Source organism: Rhinoderma darwinii, chromosome 1, assembly GCF_050947455.1.
Source record: "Rhinoderma darwinii isolate aRhiDar2 chromosome 1, aRhiDar2.hap1, whole genome shotgun sequence".
Lineage (NCBI taxonomy): Eukaryota > Metazoa > Chordata > Amphibia > Anura > Rhinodermatidae > Rhinoderma > Rhinoderma darwinii.
In genome coordinates, this window is record NC_134687.1 from 277,952,411 (window position 1) to 277,980,372 (window position 27,962).

Sequence of the window (27,962 nt, forward strand, 5' to 3'; positions counted from 1 at the left end):
CAAACTTCAAGCAGAATGAATTTTCAGTCGTCCGACAGCATGAGGAGTTCATATGACTTCACGATTCCTTTGTGGAAAGTGAGGATTATGCTGGATATATTGTAAGTGTATAAAGTGTCACTGAATGTGGTACCAATCATTCTTGGTTTATAATATGTTAGTGTGGTATGTATTTTTTTTTCCTCTCTGAAGAATTATAACTTTTTATTTTGAGTAGCGCTTCATAGAAGATTATGGCTGCTTGTGTAGTTTCTCTTAAATCTCATTGTGTTTAAAATAATAAAAACAAAAAAGCAAAGCTGCCAAGGCCATCTGTGCTGCAGAAATATTGGTCATGGCACCATATAATTACAGTAGAGCGAGGCAAAAATAACATTCTAATTTGGAAAGGTTGATCTTCCAAGTGGTGAATCTGTTGTGATGGAAAATAAGGTGACACAGAGGAATAGATTTGTGTGGGTGTCTACTTCTAGTAATAAACACTTGACATGTGAGCTGTCATTCTTTGGCTCATTTTCTGAAAACACTTTCTGCAATATTTACTACCAAAACATTCCGCGCCTATAGCCCTATAAGTCCACATTCATGCTTTAAGGTGTCCGCAAATGTCTAAAGTGGCGTTGTTGGGAAGGGTCTCTGGTCAGGGCAAGTGTCCTTGCTTTTGCTTTAGGCAGGGTTAACGACTATAGGGTGATGTACAGAAGTAGGGGAAATTCTGAAGATTTGTGGTGTGGTTTCTAAACCGCCACCCACACATAGCGCAATAATTCTGCATGACCATATAAGCATATAAGACTTTTAAATCTGCAGCATACTCCTTTTTTTAAGGGAAATCTTGCTGATGTTCCACTGCTTGCAACTAAATTTGTGGTGGAATGTGCCAATGACCTGTGCACTTGAGCTAAAGGGAACTCCCGGAAAACAGGTGCTGCCGCACCTTCACCACCTTAGTGTCTGTTTCTTCCAGTAATACTGCCGGACAAACTGTAACCCTGCTACTCTGGCTCTGCCCTTCATTCAGCAATCGCTTACAAGAAAAATTTCCCAAAATTAAAAAAATGCACATACAATTATATTTCTGTTGCAATAGATAGTGATGCGGTTCCTTACCATAAACACTTGGAGTGTGATTTTGTAAACATTTTGGTTTTGTACTGGTTAAAAAGTATCCGACCGCTCTACTGGCATTAGGCCTCATACCCACTTCAGGTTTTTTCGTCCGGGTGCTATCCGTTTTTTGGAATGCACATCCCACGTAGTGAAATCACAATCTAATAGTCTGCTAGTTACTGCCACTATAACCACTGTGTGAACCGCTAAGTAAATAAATAACCAGTGCAGGGAAACCTGGCTAAATAGTGTAGAGTTCCAACTCACCCAAAAAATAACTCTGTGCCCCAGCTCTCCTGACATGTCTATTTTCGTAGATGCTTGTATTCCCATTCTAAAGAATCTTTTCTTCAAATTCTACCATGTACCATTCCTTTTTTTTTTTTTTTTTTTTTTTAATCTGAAAATGTATAATTGTCAACTGGGCACTACCATTCCCCTTGCCTATTTTCCTGTGGCATTGTAATGCAGTACCAGTAAAGTAAACGAGATTTTAAGTACTCATCTAAACGTTGCAGGATTTTTGTGCACGTAAAGTGACCTGTGGTGTGTATTTCAGAATCTGCAGCATGTACCTGTAAAGTTTATATAAACGCACGAAAATCCGCAGCATAAAACTGCAGCGATTTCCAAGTCAAAATGTAAAAACCACACTTATGCACCAAGGCCAGGTTCCCACGGGACAGATACGCTGCAAAAAAAAACAAAAAAAACACGCAGGGTATCCAACCTGGAACCCGCAGTACATTCAATCTGAAAAATCTGCGGTTTTCGGATGGAATTTCTGCTGCGGTTAATAAAAAGCACTCCTACTTGCATAAGCCGTTACGGGGACACGTCCCTCCTGTGCAGTCTGGTCCGGCCTCCTTGGATGATACTGCAGCCCATGTGACCGCTGCAGCCTGTGATTTGCTACAGTGGCAGCCACATGGAATGTAACGTCATCCCAGGAGACTGGCCCGCTGACGTCGTCCAGGCCAGCCTCCTGGGATGACTTATCATCCCATGTGACCGCCGCAACAGCGTGTAATTGGCTGCAGCGGTCACATTGGATGCAGCATCATTCCAGGAGGCCGGATTGCAGGAAGGAGGGCATTCTGGGTATGATTTTATTTTTATTTTTTCCGTAGTTGCGATTATTGCGGCGTAATCTCTGCGAACGTTCTGCAAAAGTTGCAAACACTTGGCTTTCTGTTGCAGGTTTTGCATCCCCATTGAATTCAATGGGGAAAACCCGCAACGGAAAATAAACAAACTTCGCATCCACATTGCCGATCGATTTTGTTAACCTTTACACTGTTTTTTTCCGCAGCGTGGAAATTAGATTTTCTAAATCTCATCCACTTTCTGCAGCAATTTCAGCGCACAATTTAGTTGTGGCATTTCCACAGCATTTATGCTACGTGGGAACCCGGGGATATTCCCTGTGAAATTATCTACGTTTACCTGCGGTTTTAATGCGTATTTTCCGCATCAAATTACGCAACGTGTGCATTTAGCCTTAGGTTGCCTAAGGCGACGTTAGATTTAAAGGGATTGTCCAGTTTCAGCAAGTCAGTTATATTTTCTATTAAGTTATATAATTTTCCAATATACTTTCTATATTCCTCGCCATTTTCAAGATCTTTGCTTGTTATTCAGTAGGAACATTCATTGTTTACTTCCAGTGGCTATAATTCTGTATGTGTTCATGTGATGGACCCACAGGTGCATGGCTCGTTACAGTAATAATGTGTTTCCGAGCTCTGGCTTCTAATAATAATCCCTGCACCTGTGTCCATCACATGACCATGGAGAGAATTTATCCACTGGAAGTAAACAATGAATGTTCTTATGGCTTTTGGGATCTCTGCTTTGTTATTCAGCAAGGATAGCTTGAACCAGCGATTGTGATCTTCTATGAAGCCCTGGGCTTCCAAGGAGTACAGAGATGTCAGACCTTGGGGGCAGTCATCAGGCTGCCATGCCAACCAACGGCACCCCCAGATCACACTGCGGGTGGCGTTGGAATGTTACAGGGGGTTGCCCCCCCTGTTTTTAGTAATTTAAATGCTGCGGTCGCTATTTGTTAGAAAAGTTTTATTTTACATTTATGCTGATGTGATGGAGACCAAATTGTAAATATGCTATAAAGTGTGAGGCCTCATGCACACGACCGTGTTTTTGCGTCCGCAATTCCCCCGCAAATCCACGGGAGAATTGCGGACCCATTCTTTTCTATGGGGCCGTGCACACGACCGTAGTTTTTGCGGTCCGTGCACGGCCCGGGAACCCGGACCGCAGAAAGTACGGACATGTCCTATTATGGTCCGGAGTTGCGGTCCGGGCTCATTGAAAACAATGGCCCGGCCATGTGCATGTGCGGGCGGCTTGCGGCTGACAGTCCGCTGACAGTCCGCAGCCGGCCGACACGAAAATCACGGGCGTGCACACGGCTACGGTCGGGCTACGGTCGTGTGCATGAGGCCTTAGGGTGGTGGGCAGTCTCCATTTTGTATTCTTTACATGTGTGTAATTTCGTGCAGCGGCCATCTTGTCTGGAGTTCCCATCTTGTTTCTTATATAATGAATAAAATGAATTGTTACTTTAACCCCTTAAAGAGGCTCTGTCACCAGATTTTGCAACCCCTATCTGCTATTGCAGCAGATAGGCGCTGCAATGTAGATTACAGTAACGTTTTTATTTTTAAAAAACGAGCATTTTTGGCCAAGTTATGACCATATTTGTAGTTCTGCAAATGAGGCTTGCAAAAGTCCAAGTGGGTGTGTATTATGTGCGTACATCGGGGCGTTTTTAATACTTTCACTAGCTGGGCGCTCTGAAGAGAAGTAACATCCTCTTCTCTTCAGAACGCCCAGCTTCTGACAGTGCAGATCTGTGACGTCACTCACAGGTCCTGCATCGTGACGGCCACATCGGCACCAGAGGCTACAGTTGATTCTGCAGCAGCATCAGCGTTTGCAGGTAAGATCGACTTACCTGCAAACGCTGACGTCACAGATCTGCACTGTCAGAAGCTGGGCGTTCTGAAGAGAAGAGGATGTTACTTCTCTTCAGAGCGCCCAGCTAGTGGAAGTATTAAAAACGCCCCGATGTACGCACATAATACACACCCACTTGGACTTTTACTTTTAAACACACCCACTTGGACTTTTGCAAGCCTCATTTGCAGAACTACAAATATGGTCATAACTTGGCCAAAAATGCTCGTTTTTTAAAAATAAAAACGTTACTGTAATCTACATTGCAGCGCCTATCTGCTGCAATAGCAGATAGGGGTTGCAAAATCTGGTGACAGAGCCTCTTTAAGGACGCAGCCTTGTTTTGGCCTTAAGTCTCAGAGCCCATTTTTCAAATCTGACATATTTCACTTTATGTGGTAATAACGTCGGAATGCTTAAACCTATCCAAGCGATTCTGAGACTGTTTTCTCGTGACACATTGGGCTTCATGTTCGTGGTAAAATTTGGTCGATATATTCAGTGTTTATTGGTGCAAAATTTTGAAAAAATAGAATTTTTCAGAATTTAAATGCATCTGCTTGTAACCCAAAATCGTTACTAGTTCACATTTCCCATATGTCTATTTTAGATTGGCATAGTTTTTTGAACGTTCTTTTATTTTTCTTGGATGTTACAAGGCTTAGAACATAAACAGCAATTTCTCATATTCTTAAGAAAATTTCAAAAGCCTTTTTTTAAGGTACCTCTTGAGTTCTGAAGTGGCTTTGAGGGGCCTATGTATTAGAAACCCTCATAAAACACACCATTTTAAAAACTAGACCCCTCAAAGTATTCAAAACAGCATTTAGAAAGTTTTTTTAACCCTTCAGGCATTTCACAGGAATTAAAGCAAAGTGGAGGTAAAATTTGCAAATTTCATTTTTCTTGCTGAATTTCAATTGTATTAAAAAATTTTTTGTGTAACACAGAAGGTTTTACCAGAGAAACACTACTAAATATGTATTGTCCAGATTCTGCAGTTTTTAGAAATGTCCCACATGTGGCTCTACTGCGCTCATGGAATAAAACACAAGCCCTAGAGCCAAAGAAGCACCTAGTGCATTTTGAGGCCTCTTTTTTATTAGAATATATTTTAGGCAGCATGCCAGGTTTGAAAGGGTGTTGAGGTGCCAAAACAGTAGGAATCCCCCAATAGTGACCCCATTTTGGAAACTACACCCCTCAAGGAATTCATTTATGGTTGTTACCATTTTGACCGCACAGTTTTTTCACAGCACCTATTTGAATTGGGCTGTGAAATGAAAAAAATGATATTTTTTCCAAAAAGATGTCTTTTTTTTAAAATCAAAATGTCTTATTTTTACAGGGAATAAAATACCGCATTTTGTTGCCCAATTGCTCCTGAGTGCAGCAATACCCCATTTGTGGCGATAAACTGCCGTTTGGGCCTATGGGAGGCCTCAGAAGGGAAGGAGCACTGTGTGTTCTTTGGAGTGCAGATTTTGCTGGTTTAGTTTTCGGGTGTCGTGTCGCATTTGCAGAGCCCCAGAGGTATCAAAGCAATGGAAACCCACCAGAAGTGACCCCATTTTGGAAACTACATCCCTCAAGGAATTCATTTATGGGTAATGTGACCATTTAGACCGCATAGTTTTTTCACAGAACTTATTGAATTGGGCTGGGAATTAAAACAATTATTTTTTTCAAATAATATGTAGTTTTGGCTGAAAATTTCTTATTTTCACAAGAAATAAAATACCCCATTCTGTTGCTCAATTTGTCCTGAGTGCGAAAATACACCATTTTTGGTGATAAACTGCCGTTTGGGCCCATAGGAGGGCTCAGAAGGAAAGGACCACCATTTGGCCTACTGGGGATTTTCTAGTGCGAAGTCATGTATGCAGAAGCCCATGAGGTACCAGTACAGTTGAAACCCGCAAGAAGTGACCCCGTTTTAAAAACTACACCCTTAAGGCATTCATCTATAGGTGTAGTGAGCATTTTGACCGGAGACCTACACCCCATAAACTGTAATGTGGGTTCTCCCGGGTATGACAATACCCTACATGTGGCTGTTATCAGCTGCCTGGCCACACAGCAGATCCCAGAGGGGAAAGACGAGGGGGAATAAGCTGTGTGGAGTGCATCAGGGTAAGTAAAATTGGGGTAAATTATAAACCAAGGGATGTATGATAAATTTTAAAACACTCTTTCATAGAGAGCTCTGGTTATTCGGGACACGTGTCACATTGATATATTGTGTCATCCCTTATCGCCCTCTTATAGCAGACTTTGCACCTCTTTTGACCTTTTTCCCTTCTTGCCAGTTTGGGGAACTTCTCCTGGAAAGTGTTGCCCTGGTACGATGCGAGTGGCCTCGCTTCCAGAAGTCCCGGGTGCCCCCCTTCTTGGTCCCTAAAGATTAGGTTCTTGATAACCACCTCTTGAAATTCCAGGAAAGTTCCCCTCTGGCCTGTACATCGATGTAGCACGTACGCGTTGTACAATGCCATCAGTATGATGTGCCTGGCCAACTTCTTATACCACACCGCATGGCGCTGTAGGGCTTGATCTGACAAGTCCCGTCCCCCCCCCCCCCTCCCATGTACCTATTGTAGTCCAGGATGCAGTCTGGTTTGGGGGTGGCCTTTCCTTCATATATCCTAAATCTGTAGGTATACCCTGATGCACTCTCGCACAGTTTATACATCTTCACGCCATACCTTGCCCTCTTACCCGGCAGGTACTCGCGGAATTGAACCCTCCCTTTAAAATGTACCAGGGACTCATCAATAGAAATACACGTCTCGGGGGTAAATGCTTGGGGAAAACCGGGCACTAAAACGGTCTAATAGGGGTCTCCGTTTATACAAACTGTCAAAACTGGGGTCATCTCGGGGTGGGCACGGCTCATTATCAGTATAATGTAAGAAGCAAAGTATTGCCTAATTGATTTATATTTTTTTAGTTGCAGTTAAGTTCTGAAGTTGCTTTGAGGGGCCCATATATTAGATACCCCTATGAAACACCCCATTTTAGAAACTAGTCCCCTCAAAGTATTCACAACAGCATTTAGAAAGTTTATGAACCCTTTAGGTGTTTCACAGAAATTTAGAGCAAAGTAGATGTGAAATTTAAATTTTTATTTTTGTCAGAAAATCCTCTTTATACCATTTTTTTTTTTATAACCCAAAAGGATTTATCAGAGAAACGCAACTTAATATGTATTGCCCAGATTCTGCAGTTTTGAGAAATATCCCACATGTGGCCCTAGTGCGGTAATGGACTGAAGCAGCGGCCTCCGAAGCAAAGGAGCACCTAGCGGATTATGAGGCCTCCTTTTTATTAGGCACCATGACCGGTTTGAAGAGGTCTTGTGGTGCCAAAATATTTGCAACCCCCCAAAAGTGACCCCAATTTGGAAACTAGACCCCTTGAGGAATCCATTGTAGTTTTCTTGGGGTGCATGCGGTTTTTTGATCAGTTTTTATTCTATTTTTAGGTGGCGTGGGGACTAAAAAACAGCAATTCTACGATTTTGTTTTTTTATTCTATTTTTTTTTTTACAGCGTTCACCGAGCGCTATAAATGACATATTCACTTTATTCTGCGGGGCGATACGATTATGGCAATACCCTATGTTTATAGTTTGTTTTTATGTCTTATGGCGGTTTGCACAATAAAATAAGTTTTGTAAGAAATCATTCACTTTTTGTGTTACCTTATTCTAAGCGCCAGAACTTTTTTATTTTTCAATCAATAAAGCCGTGCGAGGACTTATTTTTTGCGTAACGAACTGTAGTTTCGATCAGTACCATTTTTAGGTACATGTGACTTTTTGATCTCTTTTTATTCCATTTTTTGGGAGGTGAAGTGACCAAACAATTGTGATTGTGGTACGGTTTATTATTGTTTTCTTTTACGGCGTTCATCGTGCGGGATAAATAATGAAATAATTTTGTAGTTCAGGCCGTTACGGAGGCGGCGATACCAATTATGTATAGTTTATTTGTTTGTTTATATGTTTTTATTAATAATAAATGACCAGGTAAAAGGGGATTTTTACTTTTAATACTTTTAAAACTCTTATTTTGTTATTTTTACACACCTTTTTTTTTTTACTATATTACTTTGTCCCACTAGGGGACTTGAGGGCAGGAGGCCCTGATCGCTATTCTAATACACTGCACTACATGCGTAGTGCAGTGTATTAGAACTGTCAGCTACTCACTGACAGCTTCGTCAGGACCCACTAGGCTTCCGTCTATGGCATAGCCGGACGCCATTGTTTGGTGTCCGGTTGCCATAGTCACCATCGCCGGCCGCTGTCGTGTAGCAGGCCGGCGATGGCAGTTTAACCCCTAAAAAGCCGCGATCTCTATAGAACGCGGCTTTTAAGGGGTTAATCAGCGGGGACACAGCGATCGGTCCCCGCTGTAGGAGCTGTGACAGCTGCTGTACGAGACAGCAGCTGTCACAGCTCCTGTATGTGTCGGGAGGACGGCCGAAACGGCCGTTACTCCCGAGACGTACTATTAGGTCATGGAGCGCGAACGATACAGCTGCCATAACCTAATAGTACGTCCAGGAGCGTGAAGGGGTTAAGACTGTATTTCATGTTAGTTATCTTTGACCTTGGTTCTCATATGAAGCTTGCGGAGAAAGCACAAGGAGTGAGATCGGTGGGCTAAATATGCATGTGGGAATGCCTCCCCCCATCTTACATGAATATTCTTGCCAAGAGAGATAAGGCCACCTGTAAAGCTGATGTGTGAAGAATTATAATGTTGTATCTGCAATGTATTGCATGTCTGTAACTGGCTGAATAAGAAATAAGTTTATCCCATGTATAAAAACCACGATACGCAAGGTAGCCGCAGATATTTGCTGATGGATATTTGATTTATTGTCTCCTTATCGATGAGAATAAAAGACGCGCATTTTTATTCAGGTGACTTCTTGAATCTCCTTGATAAGAACATAAATTCTTCTAACAATTGACCATGGCATTTAACAGGTTAAACTAGCGGGCTCCCGTTCATTACGGGAGGGGCTCAGCATTTGTACATTGGTGTTTCAATGGGGTGCTGTGTGCAGAAATACTTACCAATCTGTGCATCACGTCGTTTTTGGGTCCAGCGCCGCCCATGTAATCACATTCCCACCTGGTCTGGAATTGCTGTGCTTTTGAGAAAACCGGATCTCAGGCTTTCAGTGCATTCCTATGGAGCCTCATTCTGACTCCCATTAAAACCTCACTCATCTTGCCCCTCTATTGTTAAAGTAAACTCTGTACCGCACAATGAGGCCCAAGTTTTATTTAACGTTTTGGTGCTTTTGCGATGCCGGTATATCACTTTTTCAAACGGAAAGCTGTCTATTTTGGCCCACTGAGCAGGAGTAGGGGAGGATGGAGCAATCCATCGAAATGCAATAGCCTTGTGAGCCCTAAATAGTGTTTCCCTAAGGAGTGATGTGATCTAGTGGTGAGACCACAGGCGATCCTAATCCAGACAGCCACATAGGTATAGTTTTGGTTCAAGGGCTAGAGGAGTCCCATGTATATAGCTGAGTGCTTACAATGAGGCAACAGAGGGACAGGCCCAGATGAAGTGATCGAAGTCTGGTGCCTCCTCAGTACATCTGTGGCATGGGAGTTGGAGACCAAGCCAGCACAATGTAACTTCAGGTATGAGGTAATCCTGATGAATGATGTAAAGCTGCATCAATTTATTATTACCGGCAGGTGGGAGGCTAAGCCTGCGTTTTTGTTGTGCTTTTAATAAAAAAATATTTTGGTAGATAAATGCTCATGTCTCTGTAGGGGAGTTTATCAACCAAAACAAAAACATGCAAGCACAACAAAAACTGTGGGAACCCAGCCTAACATTACGTTCTAGTCCTCCCCGGTGAGGGAAGGAATATATTGTTTCCATTTTGAACGTGATTGGATCCAAGGCATGAAATTTGAATAGCAGATTGTATTTCTGAGACGTACTGGAAGCCGTAGAAAGGGTCTGAAAGCCGTAATCCGAGGAGGATTAGAAACTAGCTCTGGGGTTTCTGGAAATCACGCTCGGAAAGCATGCCTGAGTTGAAGGAACCTGTAAAACACTCAGTGGGGGATATTATATTGTTTCTGCAATGGTTAAAAAAAAAATATCCGCTTTCCCTCCGTCAAGTGTGAATTATTTTTAATACCCAGGTTAAGCCAGAACACCCATCCCTGCATGAGCTCTTCCAACGAGATTTCCCACAAGCACCGAACTATTAGGCTGGGTTCACACTGAGTTTTTTGCAGGAGGAAAATCTGCCTCAAAATTCCATTTGGAATTTTGAGGCAGATTTTGCTCTGCCTGCACGCCGATTTTTGCAACGTTTTTTCTTCCGCGGCCATTGAGCGCCTCAGGCAAAAAACGCAGCGAAATGCACTTTCCCTGCTTCCCATTGATGTCAATGGGAGGTCAGAGCTGAAAATGCCTGAAGATAGGGCATGTCCCTTCTTTCTCCCGCAAGACTGTTTTTCCGCTCGTGAAAAAAAAACCTCCGCCTCCCGTTGAAATCAATGAGGCATTTTCGGCTGTTTTTTGGCGCGTTTTCCGACGCGGATTCTGCATCAAACTCCGTAATACAGAAAAATATTTAACGTTTAAACTTAATTTAAAAATGACTTTCTTACTAATTTTCCTCCAATCTTCACGAAATTTTAATTCTAGAAATGTTTTGTTATAAATGCAGATCCCACCCGCACCTCCAAGACCTGATTTTGATGCCTCCAGAGAGAAACTGCAAAAACTTGGACAAGGGGAAGGTTCAATGACCAAGGAATAGTTTACTAAAATGAAACCGGAGCTTGAAGCGTAGGTATTTCTTTCATTCATTCCTTATTTAAACCAGTGATTTATATTCATTAAGAATAAGTGTTCAGAAGTTCTTTGACAATGCCCTCTAGAGAAGTTTCTTCATCTAGGGGGCAAGTGTGGAAGACATTCTTTCAACTACTCCATCACACCTTAGATCAGGGGTTTCCCAGAACACAGCAGCAAGACCTGTCACTTTAAGAGTAAGGGTATGTTCACACGCACGAATTACGGACGTAATTCGGGCGTTTTTGCCCCGAATTACGTCCGAAAATAGCGCCTCAATAGCGTTGACAAACATCTGCCCATTGAAAGCAATGGGCAGACGTTTGTCTGTTCACACGAGGCGTATATTTACGCGCCGCTGTCAAATTACGGCGCGTAAATAGACGCCCGCGTCAAAGAAGTGACCTGTCACTTCTTTGGCCGTATTTGGAGCCGTTATTCATTGACTCCAATGAATAGCAGCACCAATTACATCCGTAATGGACGCAGCGTTTAAGCGCCTGCACATGCCGTTACGGCTGAAATTACGGGGATGTTTTCAGGCGGAAACATCCCCGTAATTTCAGCCGTTACGGACGCCCTCGTGTGAACATACCCTAAAGATATCAAACTGATTTTGGCCTGTTTTTAACATGTTGCCAACACTTGATGTCTATCCTAGTCTTGAGCGGCTGGTCGTTGCCACATCATGACTAGTATAGACGTCATGCTGATTGCGCGGGCACAACAAATGTGTCTGCGGGAACAGGGCAACAGCTGTAATACACAGCCGCAGCCCTGCTCTAATGGTCTAGATTAGAGAAATCCCTGATCCTCATTGTTAACCCCTTGAATTCCACGATCAAATCTAATCGCAGCATTGAAAGGGAAAATGAGGTGGCTGTGTTGACTCTGGACTTGATATAACACATTGGACCAACACTTGCTCAGTGGTCCAAAGTCCTGTTTTCAGATTAAAGTAAATTCTGCATTTCATTTGGAAATCAAGGTCCTAGAGTCTGGAGGAAGAGTGGAGACGTGTCAATCCAAGTTGCTTGTGGTCCAGTGTGAAGTTTCCACAGTCAGTGATGGTTTGGGGAGCCATGTCATCTGTTGGTGTTGGTCCAATGTGTTATATTAAGTCCAGACTCAACGCAGCTGACTACTAGGACACTTAAGAGCACTTCATGCTTCCCTCTGCTGACAAACTTTATGGAGATGCTGATTTCATTTTCCAGCAGGACTTGGCACCTGCCCACACTGCCAAAAGTACCAATACCTGGTTTAATAATCACAGTATCACTGCGCCTGATTGGCCAGCAAACTCGTCTGACCTAAACCCCATAGAGAATCTATGGAGCATTGTCAAGAGGAAGATGTAAACTCCAGACCCAACAATGCTGATGAGCTGAAGGCCACTATCAAAGCAACCTGGGCTTCCATAACACCTCAGCAGTGCCACAGGCTGATCGCCACCATGCCACGCCGCATTGATGCAGAAAATTCATGCAAAAGGAGACCCGAACAAGTATTGAGGGCATATACTGGACATACTTTTCAGTAGGCCAACATTTAGGTATTTGAAAATTAGAATATTATTTAAGCCCAAATATAATGATGTTTTCTCTTGGCTCAAATACCCACAAAATCTCTCTCAGACCGGAGCAGGCAAAACTAAATTGGGTATGATCCAACAAATACCCTAAATGACATATATAAAGTACATTTAAGTTTACCACTCAAACGGTGCTGGTAACAGTCCAATATCATTCAGTATGGACACTCTCCCAGAAAAATGCAGTGGACAATCCACAATCCAATGAGGGTGTGGATGGTAATTCTTATCCTTGTAGTTCCACCAAGCTCCTTATCGTGTCTCTCCACATTCAAAGAACTCCTGGTAGGAAAAGGATCTTAGGTCTCTAATAGATGGAAAAAGGAAGACACATAGTGCAACACCCTCCTGAAAAAAAGATTGCTCCACACCAAGTTTAATCCATACTCACAGAAGTAACAAGAAATAAAAGCATCAAGGGAAGTAAAAATCGTTAAAATTTCTAGGCGGCACGCCAAACACTCTCTCGCCCGACCCTGGGTTTCGACCTTCCGGCTTCCTCTGGGGCATGTGTGACGTCTAATTAATAGGTTTATATAGCCACATAACATTTAAATTTACATATTTAAAAAATGGTTAAAAAACATATACACCCACAATGATCTCTGCAATATATAGAGATAATCTGATCTTACCATCATAATCGTCTACATATATATACACTTTTAAATATTATTCTTTTTATATAAATGCCTAATCTCTTTAAAAAGTAAAAAAATATAATATATTCTGCTGAACCAGCCTGTTTGCCACCTTTATAGTTCGTTAGATTCCACATATCATCCCATATCCATTATATTGATTTTTATTTATATTTTTATCAGTTGTTTTATATTTTCTGTCTCTAATTTTCCACTTAGTCTGATCTGTGACCAATCTCTAAAACCTCCAGAGCTTCAGTGAGCTGCAGCTAATCAGAACAATGGAGTTCTGCTGAGACAAGATCCCTTGGTCAAAATGCTTACTAATACTATACATAGGGAATTTTTTTGCATAATTGTTTTCATAACATGGAACTACCAATATGGACCAGAATATCTATCGGATGATATCTCACCAATATTAATAAGTACTTGTAAGAAACAAAAATCGTAGGGCACCAAATATAAAGGATAAAATTACTCATAGTTTTATAAAAGCTCCTACAAAACCAATTATTGCCACAAAGTAATTTTTTTCCTGTAACAAGTGTAAAGCTTGTAAAGAAGTGGGGTATAATAAAAGAAAGGGGAATGTTACCTTTTTTTTATGGATGCCGAAAATATGAGATCAAACCTTTTACAACGTGTAATACTAAAGGGGTTATATACTTATTGCAGTGTCCCTGTGGGCAGTTATATGTAGGACGTACTGCCCGCAAATTTTAAAACTCGAATAGCAGAACACTGTAATAACATCAGAAAAGGCAAGATGGACCATAGTGTGTCAGCACACTATGGTCCATCTTGCCTTTTCTGATGTTATTACAGTGTTCTGCTATTCGAGTTTTAAAATTTGCGGGCAGTACGTCCTACATATAACTGCCCACAGGGACACTGCAATAAGTATATAACCCCTTTAGTATTACACGTTGTAAAATGTTTGATCTCATATTTTCTTTTATTTTCGGCATCCATAAAAAAGGTAACATTCCCCTTTCTTTTATTATACCCCACTTCTTTACAAGCTTTACACTTGTTACAGGAAAAAAATTACTTTGTGGCAATAATTGGTTTTGTAGGAGCTTTTATAAAACTATGAGTAATTTTATCCTTTATATTTGGTGCCCTACGATTTTTGTTTCTTACAAGTACTTATTAATATTGGTGAGATATCATCCGATAGATATTCTGGTCCATATTGGTAGTTCCATGTTATGAAAACAATTATGCAAAAAAATTCCCTATGTATAGTATTAGTAAGCATTTTGACCAAGGGATCTTGTCTCAGCAGAACTCAATTGTTCTGATTAGCTGCAGCTCACTGAAGCTCTGGAGGTTTTAGAGATTGGTCACAGATCAGACTAAGTGGAAAATTAGAGACAGAAAATATAAAACAACTGATAAAATATAATTAAAAATCAATATAATGGATTTGGGATGATGTGGAATCTAACCAACTATAAAGGTGGCAAATAGGCTGGTTCAGCAGAATATATTATATTTTTTTACTTTTTAACCCCTTAATGACCGGGCCATTTTGCACGTTAATGACCAAGGATTATTTTTTGTTTTTTCACGGTCGCATTCCAAGAGTCGTAACTCTTTTTTTATTCCGTCGACATAGCCGTATAAGGGCTTGTTTTTTGCGGGACGAGTTGTATTTTGTAATTGCACCATTTTTAGATGCATATAATATATTGATTAACTTTTATTAACTTTATTTTAGGAGAGAATTGAAAATAAGCAGCTATACCAGCATTAATTTTCACGTTATAAATCTACGCCGTTTACTATGCAGCGTAAATAACATGTTAACTTTATTCTATGGGTCGGCACGATTACGGGGATACCAAATATGTAAAGGTTTTATATGTTTTTCCTACGTTTGCACAATAAAAAGCCTTTTAGAAAAAAATTACTTGTTTTTGCATCGCCGCATTCCAAGAGCCGTAACGTTTTTATTTTTCCGTCGATGTGGCCGTACGTGGGCTTGATTTTTGTGGGACAATGTGTAGTTTTTATTAGTACTATTTTGGGGTACATAGGACTTATAGATTAACTTTTATTTAATTTTTTATGGGGGGAATGGGAGAAAAGAGAGAATTTTGACGTTGTTTTTTGCGTTTTCTTTGGACGCCATTCATCCGGCGGTTTAATTAATATGTTCATTTTATTGGTCAAGTCGTTACGATCGCGGGGATACCATATATGTGTATGTGTGATTTGTTTTGACCGTTTTACTAAATAAAACCACTTTTTGGGCCAAAAAAGTAGTTTTATTTGACTTTGACTGTAATTATTTATTTATTTTTTTCACAAACTTTATTTAACTGTTTTACATTTTTTTTTTTTAGTCCCACCAGGGAACTTCACTATACGATGTGCCGATCGCATATATAATGCTTTGGTATACTTCGTATACCAAAGCATTATTGCCTGTCAGTGTAAAACTGACAGGCAACCTGTTAGGTCATGCCTCCGGCATCGCCTAACAGGCAGATGCTGAAGACAGACCTGGGGGTCTTTGTTAGACCCCCGGCTGTCATGGAAACCCGACGGCGACCCGCGATTTGTTTGCGGGGGCGCCGATCGGGTGACAGAGGGAGCTCCCCCCTCTGTCAAACACATTAAATGCCGCTGTCACTATTGACAGCGGCATTTAATGGGTTAAACTGCCGGAATCGGCGCGCGCTTCGATTCCGGCAGTTGCAGCAGGAGCCAGGCTGTGTATAACAGCCGTGCTCCTGCCGCTGATCGCGTGGGTAAACTATCAGCACCCGCGCCATCACAGGACGGATATATCCGTCCTCCTGCGCGAACTAGCAGCTGCTGAGGACGGATATATCCGTCCTTCGGCGTTAAGGAGTTAAAGAGATTAGGCATTTATATAAAAATAATATTATTTAAAAGTGTGTGTGTGTGTATATATATGTGTGTGTGTGTGTGTGTGTGTATATATATGTGTATGTGTGTGTGTGTGTGTGTGTGTATATATATATATATATATATACGATTATGATGGTAAGATCAGATTATCTCTATATATTGCAGAGATCATTGTGGGTGTATATGTTTTTTTAACCATTTTTTATGTATGTAAATTTAAATGTTATGCGGCTATATAAACCTGTTAATTAGACACGTCACACATGCCCCAGAGGAAGCCGGAAGGGCGAAACCCAGTGTCGGGCGAGAGTGTTTGGCGTGCCGCCTAGAAATTTTAAAGATTTTTTACTTCCCTTGATGCTTTTATTTCTTGTTACTTCTGTGAGTATGGATTAAAGTTGGCGTGGAGCAATCTTTTTTCAGAGGGTGTTGCACTATGTGTCTTCCTTTTTCCATCTATTAGAGACCTAAGATCCTTTTCCTACCAGGAGTTCTTTGAATGTGGAGAGAGACGATGAGCTTGGTGGAACTACAAGGATAAGAATTTCCATCCACACCCTCATTGGATTGTGGATTGTCCACTGCATTTTTCTTGGAGAGAATGTCCATACTGAATGATATTGGACTGTTACCAGCACCGTTTGAGCGGTAAACTTAACTGTACTTTTTATATATATATATATATATATATATATAATTATTTAAAGGGAACCTGTCACCAGCATTTTCGGTATCAAGCCAGCAATAACTTTTGAAAGTGGATGAAAAATCATTGTTAACGAACCTATAAATATGTTAAAAGTCGGCTCTATACCTTTTAGTATTCCGGTTTTCAGTTGTCCCGCGCCGTATGCAAATGAGTACAAAAGAGTCAAATCTTCACTCGAAAAGAGTCAGATTTTCATTCCTCCGGCGTTTCAGAGTTGGCTCCGCCTCGTTGTTGATTGACGGCTTCTCTCACTCCACCTCACATGAAATCCCGCGCTTGCGCATTGAGCCAGTAAAGTAGATGTTCTCACATTATTGGACTGCGCATGCTCGGCGTTCAGTGTGACGTCATCATATGCCGTCGGTTTCTCTTCTAATCCAGCCCCCGTCTCCTGACAGCAGAGTGAACGAAGCAGTGCAGAGGTAAGCTTTTCTGTATTGCTCTCCACCACACTTCTCATCTCCAGCTGCTTCTCCCCTCGCTTTGTGTCTGCAGCAGTGGCGTAACTGTAGTGGTCGAAGAGGAGGTAAGTGTCTTGCTGATGGGTTGGGGTCCGACACCCCCGGCATTCAGCTGTTTTGAAGGGGTTGTAGCCGCTCATACGAGCACTACTTCCCCTTCATTCCGGTCACATTCTCACACTGAATTGCCGACACGGACGTTTCAGCGGTTCACAGTGTGAGCAAGGGAGGGAAATGAAGGGGCAGTTGTGCTCCTACGAGCTGCTGCAACCCCTTCAAAACAGCTGAATGCCGGGGGTCCCGGGAGTGGGACCTCGACCCATTAGCTATTGATGGCCTATCCTTGAGGATAGGCCATCAATGTTTAGTGTCTGTACAACCCCCTTTTAGGCCTACCGTGTGTTAGGCTTAGATACAGAAAAAAAAAACTGAGACCCTGGGTAGTCAGCAGGTATAATATATGTAGTCAATAGAAGGAATGCCTGCAGGCAAACAAAACCCTTTTCCTGACTACCCCAATTAACAGTAAAAGATATATTTTATTTTATTATGCTACGTATAGCAAAAAGGACAGACCACATAAATGTTATTAAAATTATCACTGCCAAGAGCCGAAAATAGGAGTGAGCCGCTGGTGCAGACACAGCACCGTGGTGACAACCATAAGTCAGTAATGGATAGCGTATAGCAAGTTACATTGACTAAATGAAAGGCAGTAGATGCGGCTTAGGCAGGAATTAAAACAGACAGAGCCCCTCCGACATGTTTCGCTAGCTAGTAGCGTCCTCAGGGGTACACGGGGCTAATGGCGGCGCGGCGAAAAAACTACTCCTCTTAAGGGAGTGTAAGAGGACGTAAATGTAGATGGGGGGTGTGTCGGAGCAACCCGCCAATCAGGCGGAACAAAAGAGCACAACCATCAGAAGGACAAATTGTCCAATAAAAGGGTGGCGTAGCAAGGAGCCAATGATAGGTAAAGGACCGCGCATGCGCACCGCCAGTAACTATTGAGAGTCCAGAAACGGCGCGCCTACGCAGTGAGGGAGAAAAGGAACTTAGAAACAATCTGCTATATAGCAGAGACACAACGACTCGGCGCAGGCGCAGTCGGTGTCATTATGGACTCAGTATAAGAACCAAAGATCAACCCCCGCTATAATTAGACGGTAAGTATGTATGGTTGTAGGTAGAACCTACACAACGGACCCCCATTTTTTGGAATAAAATAAGACAAAATGACAACCGCCATACTAGATATGTGGTCAGATCAAGAACTAGTAAATACAAATAGGTTATATATAGTGTAACTAAATATAGCCCCTCCATTAGAAGAGGCATTGGCAGATAGGTATAAAGGCGGATCAATTGATAGAAAACCGATATAAAAGAAAATTGACATCTTGCAATATAACTAGAAATCCATATATAATGCGAAGAGGGAATGACAGGTGAAATCATAGAAAGGCACTATAAGTGAATCCTTCATGCAGCCCCTGAGGGGTCATAGAATTGAGGCGGTGAATCCACCGTGCCTCCTCCTGTAGGAGCTTACGGTCTAGATTCCCAGCCCTAGGACCCAATTTTATCTGTACAATACCCCAAAATTGGAGCAACTTGGGGTTACCAGAATGGAACCTATGCATATGTCTTGAAAGAGTGGTGTCTTCCTTATGGTTAATGGTGCTAAGGTGTCTGGACACTCTCCTCCTCAATTCCTGCAGAGTCTTGCTGACATATAATTTGGGGCAGGGACATCTAGCCAGATATATAACCCCACTACTTTGACAATTCAGAAATTGTTTTATATCATATGACTTCGCATCGAGAGGGTTGGTAAATCTCTTGACCCTGGGCATCAAGGGGCAAAAAGAGCATCTGCCACACGAATGAAACCCTATAATAGGTGATTTCAGCCAGGTAGATGGAGTATTAGAAGATGTTGGCAAGTAGTGGCTGTGTACCAGAAGATCACGCAAATTTCTACCCCTACGATAAGTAATGGCAGGATTGGCAGAAATAGCGTCTTTTAAGTCAGGGTCAGCATTAAGGATGGACCAATGTTTTTACAAAACCTTAACCTGGGGAGAACACACATCGAAAGTGCTAATACAACGAATGGCACTGGATGATGTTGACATTGCAGATTCTGTACCTCTTTCAGAAAGTAGATCAGGTCTATGAGACGCCCTAGCCCTGGCATAGGCCCTATGTAGCCACTTATTGGGATACCCCGGTGCCAAGAATTTTTGATAGTCCATCGCATTCTCTTTGAAAAGATAGTTCATTAGAACAGTTGCGCTTGGCCCTCAGGTATTGGCCTATAGGTATCCCTCTCTTAAGGGCAGGGGGGTGATGACTGTCCCAGTGTAAAACTATTAGTAGCCGTAGTCTTACGAAAAATGTCATTTTGGATACCGCCACCAGGGTCCAGAGAGATCTTGAGGTCAAGAAAGTTAATCACCCGATCGTGTATATCGTAGGTGAATTTCATGCCGATAGAATTATTATTGAGCATAGACATGAAGTCAATAAATGTGTTTGCATCCCCATCCCACAGGATGAGAATGTCATCAATATATCTTCCCCAAAAGGAGATATGTGAGGTGACGAAGAGGAGATCATCAGAAAAAACGATGGTATCTTCCCACCAACCAAGAAAGAGGTTAGTGTAAGTGGGTGCACATACAGTGCCCATGGCTGTGCCTTTTATCTGATGATCATATTTAGCATCAAAAGTGAAGAAATTATGAGTGAGCAGAAAACGTAATAGTGACAGAACAAAATTATTGTGTCGTTGAAATTGTGTGCCTTTTGTGCTCAAAAAATGTTTTACTGCAGTGAGACCTAGATCGTGCTGGATGTTAGTATATAATGACTCTACGTCTATGCTCGCCAATATGGTGGTGGAAGTAACATTGATCTCCTGGATCCTGGTGACGGTGTCCTTGAGATAGGACGACAAGGAAGAAACAAAGGGGGACAAAATTTCATCTACATAGAGGCTTATCCCCTGTGTCAGGTTGTCATTTCCCGACACAATGGGTCTGCCAGGGATAGTGCGTTTATTTTTATGAACCTTTGGTAGGGCATAAAAGGTTGCCAAAGTGGGAGTAGGATTATATAGACGCTTGAATTCGTCCATAGTAATAAGATCATTATTTTTAGCATCAATGAGAAGATCATACAGTTCTGACAGGTAACTGATCGTGGGATTACCTCTTAGAATGACATAGGTAGTGTGATCATCAAGTAACCTATGGACCATGCCTGTATAATCGACACGGTCCATGATCACTATATTGCCTCCTTTATCGGAAGGTTTGAGGACCAAATTATCGTTACTGCATAGATCATCCAGTGCCATCCTTTCATCACTACTAAGATTTCTAAAGGACATGGATCTATCACCTCTAAGCTTCTTGAGGTCATTGCAGACCATCTTGACAAAAATGTCGATGTGACTGTACTGGGAAAAGGGGGGAGTGAGCTTGGACTTCGGACGTAGAGAGGAATAGGGGCCAACAGCTTCAGTGGCTCCGATTTCATTCTCATGAAGTAGACTTTCAAGATCCCTCATAGTATTTAGTTCCTGACGATTTTGATAAGTTCCATCCTGTGTAGTGCCCCTGAAGTGTTTATGTAGGGCCAATTTTCTGGCAAAAAGATTAATATCTTTAGCCCATGTAAACTCGTCAAAAGGAGGAGCTGGGGTGTAGGAAAGTCCCTTTCGTAACAGAGTCAACTGGTGAGGATTCAATTCATGTGAGGATAGATTAAATATCTGCATATCATCATTCTTGGTGGCAGGTATAATTGGGGTTATTGCTTGAGCCCCCAATGCAAATTGAGTGGTCCTAAAAAAGGGAAAGTAGCAGGAGGACCTGTAGTGGTATTGGTAGTGCCGTTCCCTCCACTCAGAATTGCATTGGAAGTCAGTGACTGAGAATTGCCCAGCATGCTCGTGGTGTTTGGTACATATGTGGAAGTAGGTATAGACAAAATAGATGACGGATTGGAGGTAGTAGATGGACATGATCTATTTCTGCTCAAAAATTCAGTAGAAGCTTGTTCTGAATCCCCACCAGTTGACTCTGTTACGAAAGGGACTTTCCTACACCCCAGCTCCTCCTTTTGACGAGTTTACAAAAATGCCTTTCATTTAGTCAATGTAACTTGCTATACGCTATCCATTACTGACTTATGGTTGTCACCACGGTGCTGTGTCTGCACCAGCGGCTCACTCCTATTTTCGGCTCTTGGCAGTGATAATTTTAATAACATTTATGTGGTCTGACCTTTTTGCTATACGTAGCATAATAAAATAAAATATATCTTTTACTGTTAATTGGGGTAGTCAGGAAAAGGGTTTTGTTTGCCTGCAGGCATTCCTTCTATTGACTAGGCTTAGATACAGGGCCCAAGCTTATAATGCATAAGAATACTGTCTGCTGGACCCTGTATCTAAGCCTACCTTAGGCTTAGATACAGGGTCCAACAAACAGTATCACACATGCACATGGGCCCTGTATCTAAGGCCCTGTTCACATCACTGCTGCCCTTCCGTTGAGGGGTTCTGTCTGGTTACCCCTCAACGTAAAGGCAAATGGCAACCTTAGCTTCCGTTTGCATCACCATTGATCTCAATGGTGATGGAACCTTTGCTAATGGTTCCTGTTTGTCACCGTTGTGAACGGGTTCCGTTGTTTTGGCAGAATCAATAGCGCAGTCGACAACGCAAAACAACGGAACCCTGCCATAACGGTGACAAACGGAAATCTTTAGCAACGTTTACGTCACCATTGAGATCAATGGTGAGGTAAACTGAAGCGGAGGTTTCAGTGCCTTTTGTTGAGGGGTTAACCCGACGGAACCCATCAACGGAAGGGTAGCGGTGATGTGGACAGGCCCTTACTAATGTGTTTTTTTAGTGTTTTTTTTACAGGTTGGGTCGTTGGACTACTTCGGATTCGAGGACTACTTCGATGACGGCTTCTTTATTTTCAATAAAATGGTTAATGAGGGTTGTGTGGGGGTGTTTTATTTCCATAAATCTATTTGTTCTGTCTTATTTTTTTTTTATTTTTTTTTAACTTTATCGTTACCAACTTACTAATGGCCGCTGACAGGTTGACAGCATCCATTACTAAGGCGGGGCTTAGTGTTAGCCGGAGAAAAGGCTAACACTAACCCCCATTATTACCCTGGTACCCACCGCCACCAGGGGTGCCAGGAAGAGCCGGGTGCGATCCAGTACCAGACCATCTGTAGTGATGGTCGGGCACGGGGGTGACTGCAGGCTGGTATTATTAGACTGGGAAAGGCCAAAAACAGTGGCCCTTCCCACCCTGGTAATGCTAGCCTGCTGTTGCTCTGTTGTATCTGGCTGTTTATGAAAAATGGGGTGGGACCCCACGTAATTATTTTTTTTTTTTTTTAAATTTCACAGCATGATGTGGGGTTTCCCCATTTTTATAACCAGCCAGATACAACACAGCAACAGCAGCCTAGCATTACCAGGGTGTGAAGGGTCAGTTTTTGTCCTTTCCCAGCCTAATAATACCAGACTGCGGCTGGTGCCCCTCTGTCACTACAGATGGTCGGGTACTAGATCGTACCCGGCTCTTCCTGGGGGCGCTGGGTACCAGATTAATAATGGGGATTAGTGTTAACCTCTTCATGTCTAACATTCATTCTCCCCCTTAGTAATGGGCGTTGTGATTCAGCCAGCAACCATTACTAGGGCGTTAGTTATAAAGTTTAACCCTTTCACGCCACAGCCCTTTTTCAGATTTTCGTTTTTCCCTCCCCACCTTCCAAAGGCCATGACGCCTTTATTTTTCCGTCGATATAGTACTATGAGGGCTTGATTTTTGCGGGACAAGTTGTAGTTTTTCGTAGCACCATTTATTTTGCCGTATAATGTACTAACAAACGGGCAAAAAATTATTTGTGGGGTAGAAAATGAAAAAAACAGCGATTCCGCCATAGTTTTTTGCGCGCCATTTTTACGGAATTCACTGTACAATTAAAACATCTTAATGTTATTCTATGGGTCAATAAGATTACGCCGATACCAAATATGTGTAGTTATTTCTATGTTTTACTACTTTTACAAGTAAAAACCTAAGTGTAAAAAAGAAAATGTATTTTGTTTCGCCAAATTCCGACAGCCGTAACTTCTTTATTTTTCCGTCGATTAAGTTGTATAAGGGCTTTTTTTTTTTTTTGCAGTTTTGGTGTAAATGTGACGGTTTGATCACTTTTTATTTCATTTTTTGTGGGAGATGAGGTGACCAAAAAATAGAGATTCTGGCGTTTACAATTGTTTTTTTTTTTTTTTTTACGGCATTCACCGTGCGGGTTAAATAATGATATATTGTGATAGTTCAGACTTTTACGGACGCGGCGATACCAATTGTTTATTTAATTTTTTACTATGCTCTAGGGGGGAAATGGGAAAAGGGTTTTTTTTGTAACTTTTAATTTAAATTTTTTTTTTACACAAAAAAAAAAACTAACTAATTTTTACATTTTTTATTAGTCCCCCTAGGGGACTTCAACCTGCGATCGTTAGATCGCTTGCACGATATACTGCAATACAAATGTATTGCAGTATATCGTGATTCTGACGGTCTCCTATGAAGCCCTGCCGGAGCTTCATAGGCGTACCAAGATGGCGGACCTGGGGGACTTCGTCAGACCCCCAGGCAGCCGTGTGAACCAACGGCTCCCCCCGATCTCGCAGTGGGGGTGCCGATGAGACGTTACAGGGGGTCGCCCCCCTGTTTTTAGTAATTTAAATGCCGCGATCTCTATTGAACGTGGCATTTAACGGGTTAAACAAGCGGGATCGCGCTAAAGCGCGATCCCGCTCGGAACCCGGAAGTGTCGGCTGTAACACACAGCCGACACACTCGCTCTATGGAGTGGACTCAGCCCGTGAGCCTGCTCCATATTCCCCCACCCGGCGTGCGCCGTATATATACGGCGGATGTCGGGAAGGGGTTAAACAAATACAAGGACATAGATTAAAAATTTTATTTAAATAAAAATTCCACACAACTTCTATTACAAAAAATGCATGTTCTATTAACTGCTCTTGTTTATGTATTTTTCCCTTTTTTTATTTTTTTTTTAAGCCTCAAAACTGATTACATAAAATGTCATAAAACGAGCATCAACTGGTAAGATGTCTCAACTTTCTTGAGTTTGTTATAATGTAATAGCCTAATTTTTATTCTTAGGCTACATTAATAGTACTGTGAAAAAAGGCTGATTACACAACAATGATTTATTCACACTGCCGGTTTTTTAAAATGGCCCGTGAAGATTGATCGTCCAAAAATAGGACATGTCCTATTTTTGCACGTTTTCACTGCCAGACGGCCCCCATAGAAGTCAAAATTTATTAGTTTTTAAAGGCTGTCTATACATGTAACAACCGTTAAAAATGGATCTGTGACATGGGGATTCAAGAGGCAAGACAACTATTGGTTCCCTTGCTGGCTATGGGCGGCGCAATGACCCTCACTGATGCAGCGCCGTCCTCCGTGTGTGGTCTGTAGTCTCACAGGTTCTGCTACGGTGACTAGATGACGTCATTGTGCCTCCTTCGCAGATCCCGTGAAGACAAGAGGCCACATGTGAAGTACACGGGTCTGCATCGGTGAGTGTGTAGGGCATTCTGGCAGAATTATATGTCGGGTATTGTTGTGCTGACTTCAAGGGTAGTGTAGCACTAGTACAGGGATCATTGTTGTCAACTGTAGCTAATTTTTCTGAACTGTCCTGAATATACAGAGACAGTCCTGTAAGATTACTACAGGTAGGGGGGTTGTGGCATCATCTAAAGGGGGGGGGGGGGTCTGTATGGCGTCATATACAGGGGGTCAGCTTAAAAATGTACTATGTGGCAGTGAGTTTACTTCAGAATATCTTTGTTCATGATGTTAAATCCTATATCGTGGCCAAAAATGTATTCATTTTCTTATGCTAAATAATTTTTTTATTTTATTTATTATCCTCTAGAAGAAATACATTCCGAAGAGCACATTGGACACACCAATCCCACAAATTCTAGTTCTCAGCCTGGATTGTTTACTTCTGAAATCTTCAATACAGATGATTAGGTCAGCAGTTAAAATTTAGAAGGTTGATTTCTGTGTCAAACTGTATATTTGATAGGTGCATAACACAGCTTGACCACAGCTCTTTTTTTTTTTTTTTTTTTTTTTTTTTTTATATTCATCCATAGATGCGTTTTTTACTTGCAAATCTTCGTAAAAAATACTCTGGACAGTCAAGACACGCACCATGTTTTCCCAATAATCCACTGCGTAATGTCAATGCCAATTTTATAGAATTTGACAATCTAATGGTAGAAGGGAGGATTGGAAGAGTAGACTGGTGCAAATGTCTTCAATGTGTTATGATGCCAACCAACCTTGAATCAATCTGCTGTCAAGAAGTTGAAAACTCTGTTGAATATATGAGTAACTTACAGTGTATCTCTGAGCATGAATTTTTTTTCTTTTTTGTACCCGTGAGAACACCGTAAATATTACTTTAAGAACTATAGGGGATGTAAGGCGTCCACCACCGAGAAAGGACCTAAATCGGTAAGTTGGAACAAAGTCAAAAGTATACAGCCATACTGTGTTTGTATTATGGTCGCACGATGAATCGAAACTTCGAGACTGTTCCTATAACGCGCACCCTCCAAATATTAGATAACGTTCTTTCATGGATTTCTATACTAAGTCGTGCGGACGCATATCTAAGTATAGTAATACATTAATGTTGTTAGGGTGGGGGTGCGGCTGTGTAATACAGCCATTTCCCCGCTACTGAGAAGTGCTGTACTAATGAGCTCAAGCACTGAAGACAGAACATGGTGGTGTTTTGTAGTGCACACACCATGTTCTGTCTTCTGTGCTGGAGACGCCGCCCATTAGTGCAGCGCTGGCCGCATCACCTGATGCTGTCCGCACACGCACTTATTGTCAGGAGCTGGCCAATGGTTGTATTATACAACCACAGCCCCGTTTAACCTCTAATCTCCAACGCTATTCCCCTGAATGCTGCGAAAAAAAGGTAATCTCAGCATTCAAGGTGAAAGTGAGAAGGGGGATGCCTTTTGGATCACGTCAGGAGGAATTCCTGGGATGTGATCGAGGGACATACCAGAGAAGGGCAGACAGTACAGGCTCCATTAAAGAACCCCAGGGCTGTATGACCATATTTCCTGTTATGGCAGACTGAGCCAAAAAAAGTAATTTTTTTTTAATTTATTTTTTTATAACCCCTTCCCGAGATTTGACGTATCCATATGCCAAAGTCGGGTAGGGCAAGTACGTAGCGGGCTCACGGAGTGAACCCGCTCCATACGATGTGGGTGTCAGCTGTTTGTTACAGCCGACACTTCGTTAAATGCTGCGGCCAATAGCGACCGCAGCATTGAAATCGTTACAAAGAGGGGGGCCAACCCCTGTAACAGCTCATCGTGCCCCCCGCAACACAATCGGGGGCGATGGTTGTCGGCGTTGTTAGCGATGCCTGTCAGAATCACGATATACTGCAATACATTAGTATTGCAGTATATCGTGCAAGCGATCGAACGATCGCTGGTTGAAGTCCCTTAGGGGGACTAATACAAAAACTAAAAAATAAATTAAAAAAATAATTTTTGGTGTGAAACAAATTAATAGTAAAAGTTCATAAAACCCCCATTTTCCCCCTAGAGCATAGTAAACAAAAAATACATTATTGCTTTCGTAAGGTGGGGAGGTAAAAACGTAAATGAAAATCTGAAAAAGGGCTGCTCTTGTATTAAAAAGTTATTTTAAATATGAATGCATATATTTTTATGATATGCCTGCATTCTGCTTGTGTTCATTTACCTGTAGGCACCTTAGAAAGACTGCATATAGATCCTTTACTGCGTGGATTCACTGCTATTTAGGTATAGGACATAGACGACCCATTCCGTCCTGCTTCGTACGCAAAGTCCGCGCTGCTTTTCCCGATTTGCATGGAGAATACATGGGATACCTTCCTTGTAGTGATACTCCAGCTGAATTCATGGCCTTTGAGTAGTGATCTAATTAATTTTTTAATTCGTTCTGTTCTTAAAGCATTATGTTGCACTTTATACACTTTCATTTTTTTTTTTGTTTAGGGCTAATGCAATTGTTTAATTATAAACCTTTGTAAAAGTGAAAATGTCAACAGCATTTCAACTATTGAACTATCTTTGTGTTCCGACCATCAACACTCCTGCCGTTTAACCCCTTCCACTTTGGCCACTTTTGGCCTTCCTGAGGAGCCTCATTTTTAAAATCTGACATGTTGCACTTTAGGTGGTAATAAGTTCAGAATGGTATTTTATTAGCCATTTCTCAGATTTTCATTCCGTGAGAATTAAAATCCACATTTTTTTTAAAGAAAATTTCGGTTTTGCAGTTCTTTTTCTCATTTCCACAAGGACTAAAGGAGAAAAAGCACCACAAAATTAGTGAAGCCATTTTTCCAGAGTAAAAAAAAATACCCCACATGTGGTCATAAACAGGTGTTTGGACACACGGCAGGGCTTGGAAGGCAACCGCTAAGATGCAGCGATCGATTACGATCGCTGCATCGAAGGGGTTCATGGCAGGGATCGGAGCTACAGGGGTTAATGGCATGGATCCACCGTTACAGGTGGATGTCAGCTGTAACATACAGCTGACATCC

General features: G+C 41.9%; 1 long non-coding RNA gene across 1 annotated transcript; it reads left to right on the top strand.

The window, feature by feature from the left end:
• LOC142741257 (uncharacterized) lies at positions 1 to 27,962 on the top strand. The gene is made up of 5 exons (XR_012881052.1): positions 1 to 101; positions 10,813 to 10,934; positions 25,260 to 25,360; positions 25,486 to 25,849; positions 27,137 to 27,962. It is a non-coding gene; the product is annotated as an uncharacterized LOC142741257 (long non-coding RNA).